The 20474-nt window shown below is 38.4% G+C and overlaps 2 long non-coding RNA genes across 3 annotated transcripts; both read right to left on the bottom strand.

Annotated features, from left to right (window-relative positions):
• Nucleotides 1-363: 363 nt before the first annotated feature.
• LOC107797112 (uncharacterized) lies at nucleotides 364-2190 on the bottom strand. Its single transcript, XR_001650601.2, has 3 exons — nucleotides 1827-2190; nucleotides 1467-1530; nucleotides 364-678 (listed from the first exon to the last, which is right to left on the bottom strand). It is a non-coding gene; the product is annotated as an uncharacterized LOC107797112 (long non-coding RNA).
• A 12342-nt stretch (nucleotides 2191-14532) lies between these two features.
• LOC107797113 (uncharacterized) lies at nucleotides 14533-19246 on the bottom strand. 2 transcript variants are annotated; one of them, XR_001650603.2, is made up of 5 exons: nucleotides 19012-19246; nucleotides 18053-18159; nucleotides 16828-16900; nucleotides 16265-16316; nucleotides 14533-15363 (listed from the first exon to the last, which is right to left on the bottom strand). It is a non-coding gene; the product is annotated as an uncharacterized LOC107797113 (long non-coding RNA). The 2 variants fall into 2 exon arrangements; XR_012696916.1 differs by having other exon boundaries at nucleotides 19093-19246.
• Nucleotides 19247-20474: the final 1228 nt, after the last annotated feature.

Below are 20474 nucleotides of genomic sequence, written 5' to 3'. Positions count from 1 at the left end.
AGGCGCCATCACGACCGGGTTGGGATTTTGGGTCGTGACATGTAGTCAATACTCCCTTATTAATCTACTTATTTTAGCATGACTTAGTACTTTTAGATTATCTTTATTTTTATTATGGCTTTTTAATTAGCAATATTGATATTACATGTCCTTATTGTTGAATATTTTAGGATAAGCCATGACACATCTTATATTTTGTATTATTGTCACGACCCAATTTAGGATCATGACCGGCGCTTAGGAGCAAGTGCCCCTAAGTAAGCCTCATTGGTATTTTACAGAAAATCGGACAGAATTTCCCCTATTTTAGGACTATCCAAAAGTTTACCCTATCTCAAAAATCAGCAACAAAACCAACCTATATCGACCAAATATCTCATAATCTTCATCAACTATTCAAATAGTTATTCACCACTATTAATCAATTACTTGCAACACGATAATCTTAACTTCATCTCCAAAATACCATGAGAGAATCTAATACTAGTCATGGGTCTAATAATGACGAATACTCATGACACTAATAAAATGAATATGGAGTGACTCTAAAAGTTCAAAAGGAGAGAACATAATAAATAAATAAACTATTCGCCCACGCGAACAAATGCGGGGCTCACCAGGAACTATCAACTCGTGTACTCTAATTAAAGAAATCCTTGCTCGCGTCAACTGTTGTCTCTATAAAAAAAAAATAGCAGGGAGTGAGTCGCTAGCTCAGTGAGTAATAACACTTAACCACAACCGTTTTTGATTGGGGACAAGTCAGAAAACATGCTTGTATAATAATCACAAAATAAAATGCCCTTTTTAAAACGGTAATAATAATCAGTCTCATCATGTGTTTCCTGTAACAAAATCAATTTAACAATTCAGTAATAAACTCGGTAAATACTGTGTCATAGCAAATCTTTATATTTTGGGAGGTTTCAGAAAAAGATCATGTAATCTGTATCACTGTGTGGACCCCTTCGTAAAAGAAGTCAAATATAACTATAGGTCCCTACTCGAGGGAAAACTGTAACTGTATGCTAGTTCTACCTTCCCACTAGCGAGGGCTCTAACTGTACTCGGTAATCGATAAATACAAGGTGCACCAGGTCTAACGAACCCGTCGTTAGCTACGGAATCCTTTAAAGTCTCCTCCCATTCATACTTTTCTTTGTAAACAGTAAATCTTCACATGGAAGCATTTTCAAAACAGTACAGGGCATTTTAAATTTTTATCAAATCATGTAATCCAATTCCGGTAACGGTAATCATATCTCTAGTAATAGTAAAACATGTCAATAACAGTGAGAACATTTTAAATAATTGTAAACATCTCAATTAAACTATTCATTACCATATCAGGTAAAGGACTTGTCCCTCGTGCAATTTCAAACATTCGATAACACATTTTATTTTCAAAATAATATATAAACCATGCAGATTATGAAAATACAAATTGTGGTAAGATTACTACTCACAATACTCGTGTCAAAATACCAAGCACGTCACCTCGAGCCCTCCATACAACTTGTTACGATCAATCTATAGTATCACAAACACGAATTTAAGTGTCAAACTTCATGAACTACAAACATAGGCAGGTTCTGTTTTATCCACTTTCCTCTTAGTTCCATTTGAAATCAGCTTAATTAGGCTACCCATGTCCCTATCGAAATAATTCTTTGTAATTCCTATGTATTACCAATTCAACAACTAATTAATTTCATCATAAAAATCATCTTTAATACTACCCACTATAATTAAAGAACAAACTAAATCCCAATATCACTATTGAAAAGTTAAACAATATGAAACCAAACTTCTTTCAGAATACTTACGTTGCTAGCTTTTGAAATTGCTTGTTAATTCTTGGATGCCAAACAGAGTACTTTATTCAAGAAGAAAACAAACTGGTGTGTCTTGCACCTCTCCAAGCATCGCATCCTCGCTTCTTCAAGCCAGCAGTTGGGTTTTGACTCAAAGTTGCTACTAAGTTTCCTCGCTCTCACTTTGTTTACCGATTTGAGTTGTAATTATTTCCCAAGTTTTCCTTTATGTATTATATTTGTTGGAAGGAAAATATCCTCTCCAAACCCTGATAAACCTCACGCCACACCATTCAAAGGGGCTTAGCCTCTTAAATTGCTTCATCCCCCTTACCTCGTATTATTGAATATATCATTTTAAAAATTCACAAAAAAATATTTTAAAAATATTTTTGGTCATAAAACAAAGAGTATGTTTCTTGAAAATGATGAATGTTGATCTCATTAGCCTAACTCAAATAAAGAAAGAAATCATTCTCTATAAAAGTCTTAAAATATTTTATTCTTATTTCAAAAGACTTCTGGGGGAATATCTTATTATATTTAAAGTTATTTATCTGACCTAATATTAAAAACAAGAAAGTAACACATAAATATTACTCCTTTTGTTTTAATTTATTTGAACCTATTGACTGGACACGTATTTTAAATTAAAAAAAAACTTTTAAAATTTGTGGCCCTAAACAAATCAGAATAGTTGTATGGCTATAATTATTTTGAAACTTGTGGTGGTAAACATGCCAGAGTTTTTATGTGGTTATAAAAGCTTCTCATTAAGAGTAGAATTAGAAGTTCAAGCTAAATTATTTCCAAATTTAGAAAGGGGTCATTCTTTTTTAAACGGACCAAAAAAAATAGGCTCACATAAACCGGAACGGAGAGGGTATTATCAAGATTCTTTAAGGATTTATCAAGTAAAACCTATTTATAATTAACTCTTTTTTCTCTTTAGAGATTTGGAAACGAAGAGGTTGTCCCAATAGCTCAAGGAAAAATTAATAACTATAGTGTAAAATAAACAAATGAGTGATATTGAGTTAATATTTTACAAAAACAATAGCTTATAAATGTATTAAAAAGACATCCGAAGTTGTCATTTGTTAAAATAAATTAAAAGGAGAGAAAAATAATTAATAAATTCATTTCGAATACATAATATTGTCTTCTCCTATCTTATTATTGTTTCAAGTTCGTAATTTACTAATTTGACTCTAAATATTATAATATAGTTAATTTTTTCTATTGTCTAAATATTTTTAGTGTCAATTCTCACTCTTATAAAAATAAATGTCTGTACCCTACAAGGTCTTTTGGTTCACAAAAAAATATACTGGGATTACAATCCAAAAATTATAATGCAAAAATTAAATAAGAAACAAATATTTATTAGATAGTTTTTGATTTATAAATATTTGGTTCACTAGATTAAAAATAAAATATATGAAATATAATATAAAAATATATTTGATTTTTCCATATAAAAAACTTGGATAAATTTTATTTTTAACTTTAATCTTGGTCTTTTTAAAGGATTTTGGAATAAGAACTTTGGAGAAGAATATTTTGGTCATTTAGTTATTTTATCCTGGGATAGTTAATTTTTACATTATTATCCCACATGAATGTAGAATAAAAATAGTAGCTAATTAATATTTTGGTATAACTATTCTTGCAATTTCTTATACCGAAAAAATTCAACCAAACATGAAACTGATTAATCTCACATTGTACCTTAAATTGTTATCCTTCAATTTTGTCTAATGTAAAATTTATTTTTAAATTTTAAATATTGTTTTGTAATTATTGAGTGTAATTTTCAAAATATTACACATAAAATTGATGAAGAGAAAATACTTAATTATTTGTTCTAATAGTTGAGTGCAATTTTTAAACATTGTACCAAAAAACGATGAAGAGAATATATTATTTGAATATGAAGGGAGTTCAAATATTATATAAAAATCTTTTATCTAATTTTATTTATACTACTATTAAATGCTAGGAAAAAAGTATAAATTTAAACTTAAAATATTTGTACTTGGCTTTAAAGTGTCGGAACAAAAATTGTGATCCAATCCAATTTTAATGATGCTATGTATCGGATTGTTTTACTTTGTTGGAGAACCTTTTATATGATTCCTTTTTTTTTTATAGTATTCTTATTAAATCCTAAATATTAGGATTTCAATAAGGAATGATTTGGGTAAATAAAATTTAGTAATTTTAAAGTCCTAAATATTAGGAAAATAACTTAAATTACAAGTTAGTCCAATGTGAAATCTATTTTTAAAGGGTAAAAAAGGTGAACGATATTTCGCTAAGGGTCTTCGTGCTTTTAATATAGTATAGATTATTAGCTAAATGACCAATTTGCCCTCTTTTAAAATTATGGGGGTATTACAATTATTTTCTTGGAAAATACTTTATATAGTTGTATCTTACTAGGATTAAAGAAATATTTTGAGCACAAGTTATATGTTTTGCTCTACGAAGATTTTATCGAAAAAAACCCCGAAAAAATCCGAATAACCCGAAAACCCGAGATTGAAAAACTCGAGTTTTAATGGTTTGGTTTGGTCTTTAGATTTAATAACCCAACACAATTGGTTTGGTTTGTGTCACGACCCGGATTTTCCCACCCTCGGGAGTCGTGATGGCGCTTACACGTAGAAGCTAGGCAAGCCACGAAATTAGGAATCTTTAACTATTTTGTTTTAATCCTTTTTACAACTTATATTAACAAGTGATAAATATTTAAATAACATCGGAATATGAGATTAAGCGGAAGACTAAGACAAAATAAACCAAAATAATACGAAAATCAACATATGCCTTTACCCAAAAACTGGAGTCACAACATTCATGGACTAACTATGATTACTATATACAAATGTCTGAAAGAAAGATCACTGTCTGTCTCAGATACAAATGATAACAGAACATAATAAAAGATAGAGGAGACGCCGGGCCTACGGACGCCTGCAGGGCTACCTCGGAGTCTCAGTGGACTGAAGGCTGGCTCCCCTACTACTGCTGACCAAGTGCTGCTCCGATATCTGCACAAAGTGCAGAGTGTAGCATCAGCACAACTTACCCCATGTGCTGGTAAGTGTATGGCTTAACCCCGGTGAGGTAATGACGAGACTAGGACCGGACTCCAGATAAACCTCTGCAGTTATATAACATAAGGCGGAAAATAAACAGGAATAAGCAGTTTAAATGGGAGGGTGTACATGCTTCGGGGACATATCAAATCCAACAAAACTTAATAAAATATGAAAGGACAATTCAATATCTACAACAATACAATAACAATACTGTTGCGGGCGCGCAACCCGATCCCTTATCATTTAATATTGTTGCAGCGTACAACCCGATCCACATATATAATTGTTGCGGCGTGCAACCCGATCCAATATAATATCTATTGCGGCGTGCAACCCGATCCAATATAATATCTATTGCGGCGTGCTACCTGATCCATAAATATATATAATAATGTTGCGGCGCACAACCCGATCTATATATAATAAAACTGTTGCGGCGCGCAACCCGTCCCAAATATACAGTCAACAGTGATCATAATAACAGTCCCAACAAAGGGTCAACAATAAACTACACTATCCCGGCAACGGAATTCAACAATACAAGTATATACGTCCCGACTAGGGAGAATCAGCTATAACCAATCTTAACTCAACTCCTACTTATCTCAATTATCACCATTTCTCCATCATAAGTATCTTCCACGAAAATAAACTTAAGTCTTTACTCATTATCAAGAATTCACCCACTATAGCATTCGTAGTATCATTTAGGGATACAACAAGTATCAATTTAGGACTCACGGTCATGCTCGATACCAACGTATAGATACTCGTCAACATGCCTATTTGTCGTACTCAACAAGAAGCAATTAACAAATAGGACTCAACTCCTAATCCCTCAAGCTAAGGTTAGACCGAACACTTACCTCGATGCCTCGAACACAACTCAAGTTTCAATTATAGCTTTACCCTTTGATTCCACCGCCAATTCGCTCGTATAATTGATTTGGAGAAGAAAGGTTGTTTGAAAAATCACCTCTTATGTTTTTGGATTTCGAAAAATGAAAAATAACTGAAAATATCGTCTAAATATACTGCCCTCAGATGCCCTGTGCGGACTGCACAAAATCAACTGCGGCCGCACAACACTACTTGTGTTCTGCAGTGACAGGTCTTAATATTTTGGCCATAACTTTCTCTACCGATGTCCAAATACCTATTATAATATGTTTCTGCAAACTAGACACGAAAGGCTACAATGTTCGTTTTTGAAACAATTTAAAATTCCTTATGGATCAAAAGATATAGGCTTACGAAGTTGGACCAGGGAAGTGTTCTTCACCGCGGACCGCACCAAAACTAGTGCGGCCGCACGAGCCCCTCTGCGGCAACAGTCCATATCGTGCGGACCGCACTGACCTGTTCAGAGGCCTCCCACCTCTCTGAGCCTGCAACAACTCTATTTTTAAGCCTAAGACGTCCCGGAACCTACCCGAAACTCACCCGAGCCCTCGGAACTCCAAACCAAGTGTACACAAAACTTCAAAAACATCCTACAAATTTATTCGTGTAATCAAATCATCAAAATAACATCATGAACATCAAATTAAATCTCAAGATCAATAAAATTTTCTCAAAACTTCTTTAAACATCAATTTTTGCAATTTAAGTCCGAATCACGTCAAATGACATTCATTTTTCACCAAATTCCATAGAAACGTCTTAAATCATGTATAAGACATGTACCGCGCGCCGAAACCAAATTACGGGCCCGATACCATCATGTTCTAAGCAAATTTCATTTCAATTTTTCTTAAACAATTTCAGAAAATAATTTCCTTTAAAAATTCATTTCTCGGGCTTGGGACCTCGGAATTCGATTCCGGGCATACGTCCAAGTCCCATATTTTCCTACGGACCCTCCGGGACCGTCAAATTATGGGTCCGGATCCGTTTATCCAAAACGTTGACCGAAGTCAAACTAACTCATTTTATAAACAAATTGTTATTTTTTTTCATAGATTTTCATATTTAAGCTTTCCGACTATGCGCTTGGACTGCGCACACAAATCGAGGTGACTCTAAATAAGGTTTTCAAGGCCTCAGAAACACAGAATTTAATTTAAAGCAAGTAACAACCGTTTTCCCTCGAACGGATAGAAGAAGGAAGTACCTGAGTCGGGAAAAATATGGGGATACCGGCTCCGCATATCGGACTCGGACTCCCAGGTTGATGCCTCAGGAGGCTGACCTCTCCACTGAACACGAACAGAAGGAAAACTCTTCGACCTCAACTGACAAACCTGCCGGTCTAGAATAGCTACCGGCTCTTCCTCATAAGATAAGTCCTTGTCCAATTGGACAGTGCTGAAATCTAACACGTGGGATAGATCGCCGTGATACTTTCGAAGCATGGACACATGAAACACTGGATGCACGACTAATAAGCTCAGCGACAATGCAAGTTTATAAGCCACCTCTCCCACTCGATCAAGAATCTCAAACGAACCAATGAACTTAGGGCTAAGCTTGCCCTTCTTCCCAAATCTCATAACGCCCTTCATAGGTGACACTCGGAGCAATACCCGCTCACCGACCATAAAAGCCACATCTCGAACCTTGCGGTCTGCATAACTCTTTTGCCTGGAGTGATCCGTACGAAGCCTATCCTGAACAATCCTGACCTTGTCCAAGACCTCCTGAACCAGATCCGTACCCAGCAACCGAGCCTCTCCCGGCCCAACTGGAGACCGACACCGCCTACCATATAAAGCTTCATAAGGAGCCATCTGAATACTCAACTGGTAGTTGTTGTTATAGGCAAACTATGATAAAGGGAAAAATTGATCCCACGAGCCTCCAAAGTCGATGATACAAGCTCGGAGCATATCCTCCAAAATTTGAATAGTCCGCTCAGACTGCCCGTCCGTCTGAGGATGAACAGTTGTACTCAACTCAACCTGAGTGCCCAACTCTCGCTGAACTGCTCTCCAAAAACGTGAGGTAAACTGCGTACCTTGATCCGAAATGATAGACACAGGCACACCATGAAGACGAACAATCTCCCGGATATAGATCTCAGCTAACCTCTCGGATAAATAGGAGACTACCACAAGAATGAAATGCCCTGACTTGGTCAGCCTATCAACAATGACCCATACTGCGTCGAACTTCTTTCGAGTCTGCGGGAGTCCAACAACGAAATCCATAGTAACCTGCTCCCACTTCCACTCGGGAAGTCAATCCTCTAAAATAAACCACCAGGCCTCTGATGTTCATACTTAACCTGCTGACAATTCAAACATCGAGCCACATATGCAACGCTGTCCTTCTTCTTTCTACCTACCAATAATACTGCCACAAATCCTGATACATCTTCGCGGCGCTCGGATGAATAGAGTACCGGGAACTATGGGTCTTCTCTAAGATCAACTCTCAGAGTCCATCCATATTAGGCACACAAACTCGACCCTGCAATCTCAAAACTCCATCATCATCTAAGGTAACCCGCTTGGCACCTCCGCGCTGCACCGTGTCTCTAAGGACACATAAATGGGGATCATCATACTGTCGTTCACGGGTATGCTCCAATAATGAAGAACGAGCGACTGTGAAAGCTAGCACATGGCTGGGCTCAGAGACATCCAGCCTCACGAACTGATAGGCCAAAGCCTGAACATCCAAAGCAAGCGGACTCTCACCGACCGGAATATAAGCAAGACTGCCCATACTAGCTGACTTCCTACTCAACGTATCGGCCACCACATTGGCCTTTCCCGGATGATATAAGATAGTGATATCATAATCTTTCAACAACTCCAACCATCTCCTCTGTCTCAAATTCAACTCCTTTTGCTTGAACAAATACTGAAGACTCTTGTGATCCGTGAACACCTCACATGCCACGCCATACAGATAATGTCTCCAAATCTTTAATGCGTGAACAATGGCTGCCAACTCCAAATCATGAACCGGGTAGTTCTTCTCATGAATCTTCAACTGCCCCGAAGTATAAGCAATGACCTTGCCATCCTGCATCAACACTGCACCAATTCCAATACGAGATGCATCATAATCGACTGTATAAGGCCCTGAACCTGTGGCCAAAACCAACACTGGTGCCGTAGTCAGAGCTGTCTTGAGCTTCTGAAAGCTCGCCTCACACTCATCTGACCATCTAAACTGCGCACCCTTCTAGGTCAACCTGGTCATCGGGGCTGCAATGGATGAAAACACCTCCACGAACTGACGATAGTAGCCTGCCAACCCCAAGAAACTCTGAATCTATGTAGCTGATGCTGGTCTGGGCCAGTTCTTGACTGCCTCAATCTTTTTCGGATCAACCTGTATACCCTCTGCTAATACAACATGACCCAAAAATGCAACTAAACTCAACCAGAACTCACACTTTGAGAACTTAGCATATAACTGACTATCCCTCAGAGTCCGAAGAACCACTCTGAGATGCTACTCGTGCTCCTCCTGACTGCGGGAACATATCAAAATATCATCAATGAAGACTATCACAAACGAGTTCAAATAAGGCCTGAACACTCGGTTCATCAAATCTATAAAAGTTGCTGGGGCAGTTGTCAACCCGGATGACATCACCAAGAACTTATAATGCTCGTACCGAGTGCGGAAAGCTGTCTTAGGGACATCAGATGTCCTAATCCTCAGCTGATGGTAGCCATATCTCAAATCAATCTTTGAAAATACCTTGGCACCCTGAAGCTGATCAAATAAATCATCAATCCTCGGCAATGGATACTTATTCTTGATTGTAACCCTGTTCAACTGCCGGTAATCAATACACATTCTCATCGATCCATCCTTTTTCTTGACAAACAATACCGGCGCACCCCATGACGAAACACTGAGTCTAATGAAACCCTTCTCAAGCAAGTCTTGCAATTGTTCCTTCAACTCTTTCAACTCAGGCGGGGTCATACGATATGGTGGGATAGAAATGGGCTGAGTGACTGGAGCCAAATCAATGCAAAAGTCAATATCCCTGTCGGGTGGCATACCCGTCAGGTCTGAAGGGAATAACTCAGGAAACTCACGAACGACGGGCACAGAATCAATAGAGGGAACCTCAGTACTAGAATCATGAACATATGCTAAATAGGCCAAACACCCCTTTTCGACCATACACCGAGCCTTCACATAAGAGATAACACTACGGGTAGAATGACCAGAAGTCCCTCTCCACCCTAAACAAGGCATACCCGGTAAAGCTAAGGTCACAGTCTTGGCGTGATAGTCCAAGATAGCGTGGTAAGGTGATAACCAGTCCATCCCCAATATAATAATCGACCATGTCTAGTAGCAACAAATTCACACGAGTCTCAAGACCCCCAATCACCACCATACAAGAACGATGGACTCGATCTACCACAATAGAATCACCTACCGGTGTAGACACATAAACGGGAACACTCAATAAATCACTAGGCATAACTAGATACGGTGCAAAATAAGATGACACATGCGAGTAGGTAGACCCTGGATCAAATAACACTGAAGCATCTTTATCACAAACTAGAATAGTACCTGTGATAACCACATCTGAAGCCTCAGCCTCGGGCCTAGTTGGAAGAGCATAACATCGGGGATGGGCGCCACTACCCTGGACTACATCCTTGGGACGACCTGCAGCTGGCTGGCCTCCACCCCTAGTGGCCTTAGCTCCACCTCTAAATACTCTACCTCCACCTCTAGCACCTCTACCCCCACCTCTAGCTGGCTGTGCGGTCTGTGGAACACCTGGTGCCTGAACTATAGCGCAGGAACCCTGCTGCTGCGACTAAGTACCCATTAACCTCGGAAAAGTCCTCCTGATATGACCATACTTACCACACTCAAAACATCCACCTAAGTGTTGTGGCTGAGGAAACTGACACTGACCCTGGCGACCTGAATGACCACCCCGAAAACTATGGAGTGGCGGTGCACTGATAGGAGCTGGTAGTGCACTGTAGGACTGCTGATCAGAATACTGCATCTGCGAACCACGACTACCTGAAGCACCGTGAGAAACCTAAGGAGCTGACTGAAAGGGCCTAGGAGGATGGCCTCTACCATATGAATCTTTGCCTCCAAATGAGGCACCACTGAATCTACCCGAATGACAGGGCCTCTTATCTGACCCATGACCACCTCCCTGTGATAGAATCATCTCCACTCTCCTAGCCATATTGGCCTCCTCCTGAAAAGTAATCTCACTCCCAACCTCCCTAGCCATCTGAAGACGAATCGGCTGAATAAGACCATCAATAAACCTCCTCACCCTCTCTCTCTCGGTAGGAAGGATGACAAGGGTATGGCGAGCCAAGTCGATGAATCTGGTCTCATACTGGGTAACCATCATGGAACCTTGATGGAGACGCTCAAACTGCCTCCAGTAGGCCTATCTCTGAGTAATAGGGAGAAACTTCTCCAAAAACAACACTGTAAACTGCTCCCAAGTCAAAAATGGCAATCCGGCTGGACTAGCCAAGCAATAATCTCTCCACCAAGTCTTGGCAGAGCCAGACAAGTGAAATGTATCAAAATCAACCCATTGGTCTCAACAATACCCATGTTCCTGAGAACCTCATGGCAGCTGTCTAGATAATCCTGGGATCCTCAGTAGATGCACCACAGAAAGTAGAAGTGAAGAGCTTGGTGAACCTATCCAGCCTCCACAAAGTATCGACAGACATAGCTGCTCCATCGCCGGTCTGAGCTACCACACCCGACTGAACTACTCCAACTGGCTGAACCACTGGAGTCTGAATCTGGGGAGCTACCTGCTCCGGAGTGCGGGTAGCAGGAGTCTGGACTCCTCCTCCAGCCTGAGAGATGGCTGGTGCTATAGGAAGCAAGCCTGCTCGGGTGACACTCTCCATGAGACCCACCAATGGACCAGAGCATCCTGAAGAACTAGGGTAGCAATAAATCCCTCTGGGACTTGAGCTGGGCCCACCGGAACTGCTGGGGCCGGAACCTCCTCATCAAAATCAACCTGAGGCTCCGTCACTGGTGCTGCTGCTCGGGGCTAAGCTCTGCCCCTACCTCGGCCTCTAGCACGGCCTCGACCTCGCCCTCTGCCCCTCGTGGGAGCTGCTGCTGGGAGTTCGGGCTGCTGAGCGGTAGATGAGGAAGCGCGTGTTCTCGCCATCTGCGAAAGAACAAAGTAGAAATTCAATTAGCATTGAGAAACAAAACCGCACGACAGGAAAGAACAAATGTGAAGTTTTCCTAACTCTGTAGCCTCTGGGGGATAAATATAGACGTCTTCGTACCGATCCCTCAGACTCTACTGAGCTTGTTCATGAATTGTGAGACCTATGTAACCTAGAGATCTGATACCAACTTGTCACGACCCGGATTTTTCCCACCTCGGGAGTCGTGATGGCGCCTACTCGTAGAAGCTAGGCAAGCCACGAAATTAGGAATCTTTAACTCTTTTGTTTTGATCCTTTTCACAACTTATATTAACAAATGATAAATATTTAAATAACAGCAGAATATGAGATTAAGCGGAAGACTTAGACAAAATAAACCAAAATAATACGGAAATCAACATATGCCTCTACCCAGAAACTGGAGTCACAACATTTACGGACTAACTATGATTACTACATACAAATGTCTGAAAGAAAGATCACTGTCTGTCTCAAATACAAATGATAACAGAACATAATAAAAGATAGAGGAGACGTCAGGCCTGCAGGGCTACCTCGGAGTCTCAGTGGACTGAAGGCTAGCTCCCCTACTGCTGCTGACCAAGTGCTGCTCCGGTATCTGCACAGAGTGCAGAGTGTAGCATCAGCACAACCGACCCCCTGTGCTGGTAAGTGTCTGGCCTAACCCCGGCGAGGTAGTGATGAGGCTAGGACCGGACTCTAGATAAACCTGTGCAGTTATATAACATAAGGCGAAAAATAAATAGGAATAAGCAGTTTAAATGGGAGGGGGTACATGCTTCGGGGAACATATCAAATCCAACAGCAACTTAATAAGATATGAAAGGACAATTCAATATCTACAATAATACAATAACAATACTGTTGCGGCGCACAACCCGATACCTTATCATTTAATATTGATGCGGCGTGCAACCCGATCCACATATATAACTGTTGCGGCATGCAACCCGATCCAATATAATATCTGTTACGGCATGCAACCCGATCCAATATAATATCTGTTGCGGCGTGCTACCCGATCCATATATAATAAAAGTGTTGCGGCGCGCAAACCATACCAAATATACAGTCAACAGTGATCATAATAACAGTCCCGACAAGGGGTCAACAATAAACTACACTATCCCGGCAAGGGAATTCAACAGTACAAGTATATACATCCCGACAAGGGAGAATCGGCTATAACCAATCTTAACTCAACTCCTACTCATCTTAATTATCACCATTTCTCCATCATAAGTATCTTCCACGAAAATAAACTTAAGTCGTTACTCATTATCAAGAATTCACCCACTATAGCATTCGTAGTATCATTTAGGGAAACAACAAGTATCAATTAAGGACTCACGGTCATGCTCGACACCAACGTATAGATACTCGTCACCATGCCTATATGTCGTACTCAACAAGAAGCAATTAGCAAATGGGACTCAACTCCTAATCCTTCAAGCTAAGGTTAGACCGAACACTTATCTCGATGCCTCGAACACAACTCAAGTTTCAATTATAGCTTTACCCCTTGATTCCACCGCCAATTCGCTATTTGGAGAAGCAAGATTGTTTGAAAAATTGCCTCTTATGTTTTTGGGTTTTGAAAAATAAAAAATAACTGAAAATCTCGTCTAAATATACTACTCTCAGACGCCCTGTGCGGACCGCACAAAATCAACTACGGCCGCACAACACTACTTGTGTTCTGCAGTGACAGGTCTTAGTATTTTGGCCATAACATTTTCTACAGATGTCCAAATGCTTATTATAATATGTTTCTGAAAACTACACACGAAGATCTACAACTTTTGTTTTTGAATCATCTCAAAATTCTTTATGGATCAAAAGATATAGGCTTCCGCAGTTGGACCTGTGAAGTGTTCTTCACCGCTGACCGCACCAAAACTAGTGCGGCCGAACACAAGCCCTTTGCGGCAGCAGTCTATATCGTGCGGACCACATTGGCCTGATAAGAGGCCTCCCACCTCTCTGAGCCTACAACAACTCTGTTTTTAAGCCTAAGACGTGTCCCGGAACCTACCCGAAACTCACCCGAGCCCTCGGAACTCCAAACCAAGTGTACACAAAACTTCAAAAATATCCTACGAATTTATTCGTGTAATTAAATCATCAAAATAACATCATGAACATCAAATTAAATCCCAAGATCAATGAAGTTTTCTCAAAACTTCTTTAAACATCAATTTTTGCAATTTAAGTCCGAATCACGTCAAATGACATCCATTTTTCACCAAATTCCACAGAAACGTCTTAAATCATGTATAAGACCTGTACCGGGCGCCAAAATCAAAATACGGGCCCGATACCATCATGTTCTAAGCAAATTTCATTTCAATTTTTCTTAAACAATTTCAGAAAATAATTTCCTCTAAAAATTCATTTCTCGGGCTTGGGACCTCGGAATTCGATTCCGGGCATACGCCCAAGTCCCATATTTTCCTACGGACCCTCCGGGATCGTCAAATCACGGGTCCGGGTCCGTTTACCCAAAACATTGACCGAAGTCAAATTAACTCGTTTTATAACCAAATTGTTATCATTTTTCACAGATTTTCATATTTAAGCTTTCCGGCTACGCGCCCGGACTGCGCACGCAAATCGAGATGACTCTAAATGAGGTTTTCAAGGCATCGGAAACACAGAATTTAATTTAAAGCAAATGACCCAAATATGTACACCCCTAGACACAGAACTCTTGCAAATTAAGGTATTTCTTTTTTACTTCCTTCAATAACTAACATTTTACAAAAATATGGCAAATAAAGCAGAAAATGAAGGATAATTTTTAGAAAAACCAAATGACATCACTATTACCTCTCTAAGATTTTCTGCACATGGTAACGGTAATAGAAGAGGAAAAGCAGAATCTGAAACCATAAAAACTTGCTAAAAAATCAATTAAAAAAGAAGACTCACCGGACTATTTAGTATTTAGTAAAGTTTGCAATACCACATATTCGTTCCTCTCACAAGTTACTACTATAATAGAAAAAAGTCAAATGCTCTATATAATAGCAGAAGGCATTTCATCCAGATACAGAAGAAGATATTGGTAAATCAAGATCTTCCGGCACAAGCAATAAAGCACTAAATTACAGACATTTCAACTTTAAAGCCATTCAGCAATAGATTCATAAGCATTTTACATTTCTTCCATCATTTCATAATCTGCATCTCTACAGGATTAGAAAGTCTAGATCAACCAAGTAGTAAGAATCAAATGCAAAAACCTTACCTAAATGCATTGCGGATTGCCAATGAAAGCTCCCTTTTTGGTATCCTTAGGGAAATCATCTTTAAAAAAAATAGTAATTAGTAACTTTGTGGCTAAGATTGATCTTTATTTTCGTTAATAAACTATAAATTTTATGTAATAAAATCTTAAAATGAACAAAAGACACTTGAAGCCCCTAAAAGCATATACTCCGAGAGTCATTGTTGCATTCTCTATAGAGATACTACTCAATCCCTAGTATATTTGTCTGCAGATATTTTTGAAGTATTTGGAACGAATAGTGCACAACTACATTATTTTACACAGCATGTGCAGTTAACTGGCAAGCTTCTATGGTGAAGAAATTACTTCATTAAATACTTGTGCTGCAGAATGATATCTCTCATAGCATCTAAATTGTTTATTAAAAGGAATTACTGAGTAATGGTAAAAATTTAGCAATAACCTTAGAAAACATACATCTTTTGGAGGTGCTAATAGAATAGCAATTAATTCAAAAGTACTAACTTCATTGTAAGACCTGCATAACACAGGGGGCCTTATGCGACCTCAAAGTTTAGATGACCTACCTCCTGAAGTATTGTGTTTTATATAGCACAACTCTTGTACCTGAGGTGCATAAATTTTCTCATACTTGCATCAAACATTTTGTCATATTAATGGTCACAAAGTCAATCTCTTACAATGAGATATCATCATGCAAAGCAGCTATAATAGTTGGCTACACAGACCATCAGATATGTTGTAGTAACTAATAGTCAAATAGAATATATGTAGTTCAAAGTAAATGCATATAACTCCGGAATCAACTGACCCTTCGTAAATTCAGCAATGAATGGAAAGAAATCGTTCAGATAGAATAGTCTTTACTATGATTAAGATGAACATTTGAAATGCGTCATACAAGGAAGTTGTACAAACTCCACAATGAAGGAACCTCAGGAAAGGGATATCACTCACCGCTGAGATGTCAATAAAATTTCTCAATGAAAATTGTCTCCCCATCTTCAAGCTGCAAAATCCAAGAATTTTTACACAAGGAAATCTCTCATCAATTAAAAATTCAGTACAAGAAACAATAACGATGGGAAGACTAATTAAACTCATCGGCAAATCCATAAACATTACAAAGTGAATATTTTTTACAACTCATAGCACCTATCAACTGCTAAAAAATAAGCTTCTTGTCAATGTTTTCAGACTTCACATTGATTGGAAATGTCATTCTTTTGAGTAATTTAATACCTGGAAAAAACAGAAATGGCATATTATAATGTTGATAGCTTAGAAACTGGTAGAAAAAGAAAAGAAAAGAAAATTAATATTCTATAGGGACTTGGCCCATCTTTCTTTTATTGTTTGAGAAGTTTACATGTTGGTTTCTCTACTTTCTGATATGCACATAAACTGTATCAGTATCAAAACTTGCTGAATTGTTGTAAAGTCTAACAACCGATTCCAGTTCCCCTATCCTAACAAGCTTTGGATGAAAATGAATAAGGAAAAAAGTGAATGAGAACTACCAGCAATTCCAAGTGCATACTGGTCAGCTGGAAGCCTGGAACCTCATTTTTGGAGACAAAAGATGTTGAATACCTGCAGTAGTACATAAAGAATAAGTATACAAAATGTACCCAAAAGAAAGATGTCTATGGGCTTCGACTCATCATTCCTAAGACTAAAGTGTAACAGCAAGTAGCATTCTGACTTCCATGCAAATCATATCAGGAATAACTATGTACGCCACTTATGAAGATAACTCGACACTCCAATTCAGTTTTTGTACATCTTGAAGCAGCACCTTGAATTGTCTTGTACAGCTATTTAGTGGTTGAACTTTAGGAAAGTATCATTGACTGTAACTTTCTCCTTCATTTATTGCAATTACTTTTATCACATAAAAGCGTATTGAATTTCACTTCTCTCAAGCTCTATGTACCCCCGCCGGATGCATCTCTAGGATTTGACTCATGACTAATTTCACCAAAAACAGAATCTTCTCTCGCTATCTACTTACTTTTGATTTTTACCTTCTGCAAATAATTTGATATCCCATTTCTTCCCCTAAATAAGCAAAAAAAGAAAAAAAGAAAAAAAAAAGAAAAAAAAGAACCAAAGGTCTTCTTATTAACTCTCAAAATAATATGCTTCTGCCGAAAATTTCATTTGGGCTCCAGCTACTGGCTTGTGTCTGGAAGCACTAGACTCTGTAAATATTTTTATAGTACAGCATACTATGTTGCTTCCCATCAGAGTGTTTACTCTGCATTTTGTAAAGGTACTAATCCTTGTCTTTGTAGACAATGTCTTCCACTTTCTAGCCACTTCACCATCTCATTTATAATAATCTTGGTTTTTAAGTTTTGAATTGTTGAGAAATCTATTATCTTAATAAGGGTATATTAGTAACTTACGTCAATACAATCTATCCATTGTTTTAACAACATAATAGTATACAATATAAGGTATAAAACCATTATGAAATGATATGCAATAACAATCCAAACATGAAATCGTTCTTTGTCATATTTGAATTTCTCCAAATTTCTAGTTATAAGTAATATCTAAAGGGGAATACAACATTGTCACTTGTGTTTGGTTCTTTATTAAGGTCTACATTTCGTAATTTTAACATTTAATTTACTCCTGGTAGACACATCCTTACATTATACACATGAAATATAAATCACAATCATTTTGCATTATAATTAACCACACAACATTAGAACAAAAAAGTGCAGAAATCACCTCTTATAGTCGAAGCAGTTTTCCCTTTTCCCCACCTTAAGCGACTTCCACTTTCAAAAGCCTGTGATAAGGAGCTAGACTAAAAATTCAAAAAGCAATCAGGTTCCCTGAAAAAATTCAGCTCAAATTAATCTTAAAGAAAAAATCATCTCAAATTCCTCTTAGAAAGAAAACATCGAAATAGTGACAAAACTATACAACTTAATGAAATCTCAAACTATTCGATGTAATTAAATTGATTGATTGTGGGAAAATAAAATACGCATGAGCAAATTCGACAAAACTCCAATAAAAACTACCCAAAAGCTCAAGATGTCCAAAAAAAAAATGGATTTAAAAACATGCATGGCAGAGAAAACAAAGAAAATAGAGAAAAATTCAAGGAAGATTATATTACATGATGAAATCATGTAAATTTACAACATAAGGTACCAAATCAAAAACAAATCCTTCTAATAAGCAAATATATCAATTACATGTAAAAGGTAAAAGAGCAACATAACTAATTGTTAAGTTGTTTCAGGCATATCATCAAACACCTGGCTACAACTCTATGTGTACTCTCGCTAAAACTCCCATCATGTGCAGAATTCGTATAGAGAACATGAAGAAAAACCCCCAAAAATCCGTAAGAATATCTATTCAAAATTCGGTGAATTGAGCATAAAAATAAATAATAGTTGCTGACATAGATAATCTTAACCAACAGTCAACACTCCGAATATTTCTTAATTCGGTCTTCTTGATTTGTTCATGGTAGATAAGTAATTAGAAACAATCTCCACCTTCAAAAGACCCAAAACATTAAAGATAAAGAATAATAAAAAACCAATAACCAAAGTGAAAGAAGAAGAACAACAAAACTCAGAAAAAGAAGAAAGCAGAAGAAAAGATTGAGCAAAATATTTCTATGGAATTCCAAGAGGAAGTTGTAAAATTCCCAAAGCAGGAATGCATACATGTTCCTAAATCGTAAGTAACGCCACAAAGTGAAGCCAGCCATCCCTGTCTCATCTAAGTAGCATCCGCTAAGGCTATACCTGTCTCGTCTAAAAGGATCATTCCAATCGATCAACTGAAGGAGTTCATTGAAGGAACCATTCAGAACAAATATGAAGTTGCTGCCAAATCCCCCTTACATATACAAAGCCGTACACTCAAGGATCGATATGTTGAAGATGCCTGCTGGCTATCAACCTCCAAAGTTTCAACAGTGTGATGTTAAAGGTAACCCAAAGCAACATGTGGCGCACTTTGTGGAGACGTGCAACAATGCTGGGACTTAAGGAGATTACCTCATCAAGCAGTTTGTCCGCTCGCTAAAAGGAAATGCTTTTGACTGGTACACAGACCTCGAGGCTATATCTATCGATAGCTGGGATCAACTAGAGCAAGAGTTCCTCAATCGCTTTTATAGTACGAGACGTACTGTGAGTATGATAGAACTTACAAATACTCGTCAACGAAAGGGGAACCAGTTATCGACTTTATCAATCGTTGGGGGAATGCAAGCCTCAACTGCAAAGACAAACTTAGTGAAGCTTCAGGCATAAAGATGTGCATCCAAGCCATGCATTGGGGATTGCGCTACATCTTGCAAGGTATCAAGCCTGACACATTTGAAGAACTTGCAACTCGTGCCCATGACATGGAATTGAGCATGGCCTCCGTTTGAAATGAAAGGCTGCCCATCTATGAACCTTGCAAAGGGAATGACAAGCAAGAAGTCAGGAAGTGGGGAAAGTTCGTACCCAAGTCTGAAAGCAAAGAAGCTATGAATGTCAACACGACACCTGTGAAGTCCATGACGAAGGTGAGTAAGAAGCAGAGTATGAAATCCACTTATTTTCAAGATAAGCCAAGTGGAAAGTTGACTCTAAAAGAAATGCAAGAGAAAGAGTACCCATTTCTGGATTCTGATGTGCCAACCATTTTCGAAGAACTTCTCGAGTTAAATCTCATTGAGCTTCCAGAGACGAAGCGACCAAATGAATCTGGGAAAACGAATGACCCAAATTACTACAAATATCACCGACTTGTAAGCCACCCTCTGGAGAAGTGCCTTGCCTTCAAGGACAAAGTTATGGACTTGGCCCGTGAAAAGAAGATCGTGCTTGAAGATGAGAAAGCAAGCGCGAACCAAGTCTCTATCACCTTTGGTGCATTCAGTCTAGATGAGTTATGCAGTTTAAAAGGAATCAAAAATGAAGAATTACTAGATAAAAACAAAGTTAAAGACGATCAACCTAATGATGATGAAGGTTGGACGTTGGTGACTCATCGTAGGTGCCACAAAAAGAGCCCACGAAAAGAATCAATAGAACAACCAACAAGGAAGATGATGGTAAAAAGACCAACGAAAAAGAATCCAGTTAGGCATTTGAAGAAAGCAAAAGTGGAGATGCACCACCCTCAAAAGCCA

This window comes from Nicotiana tabacum, chromosome 11 (genome assembly GCF_000715075.1).
Source record: "Nicotiana tabacum cultivar K326 chromosome 11, ASM71507v2, whole genome shotgun sequence".
NCBI classification, from domain to species: Eukaryota; Viridiplantae; Streptophyta; class Magnoliopsida; order Solanales; family Solanaceae; genus Nicotiana; species Nicotiana tabacum.
The sequence above is the reverse complement of the archived record's forward strand: the minus strand, read 5'-3'. Positions and strand labels throughout refer to the sequence as shown.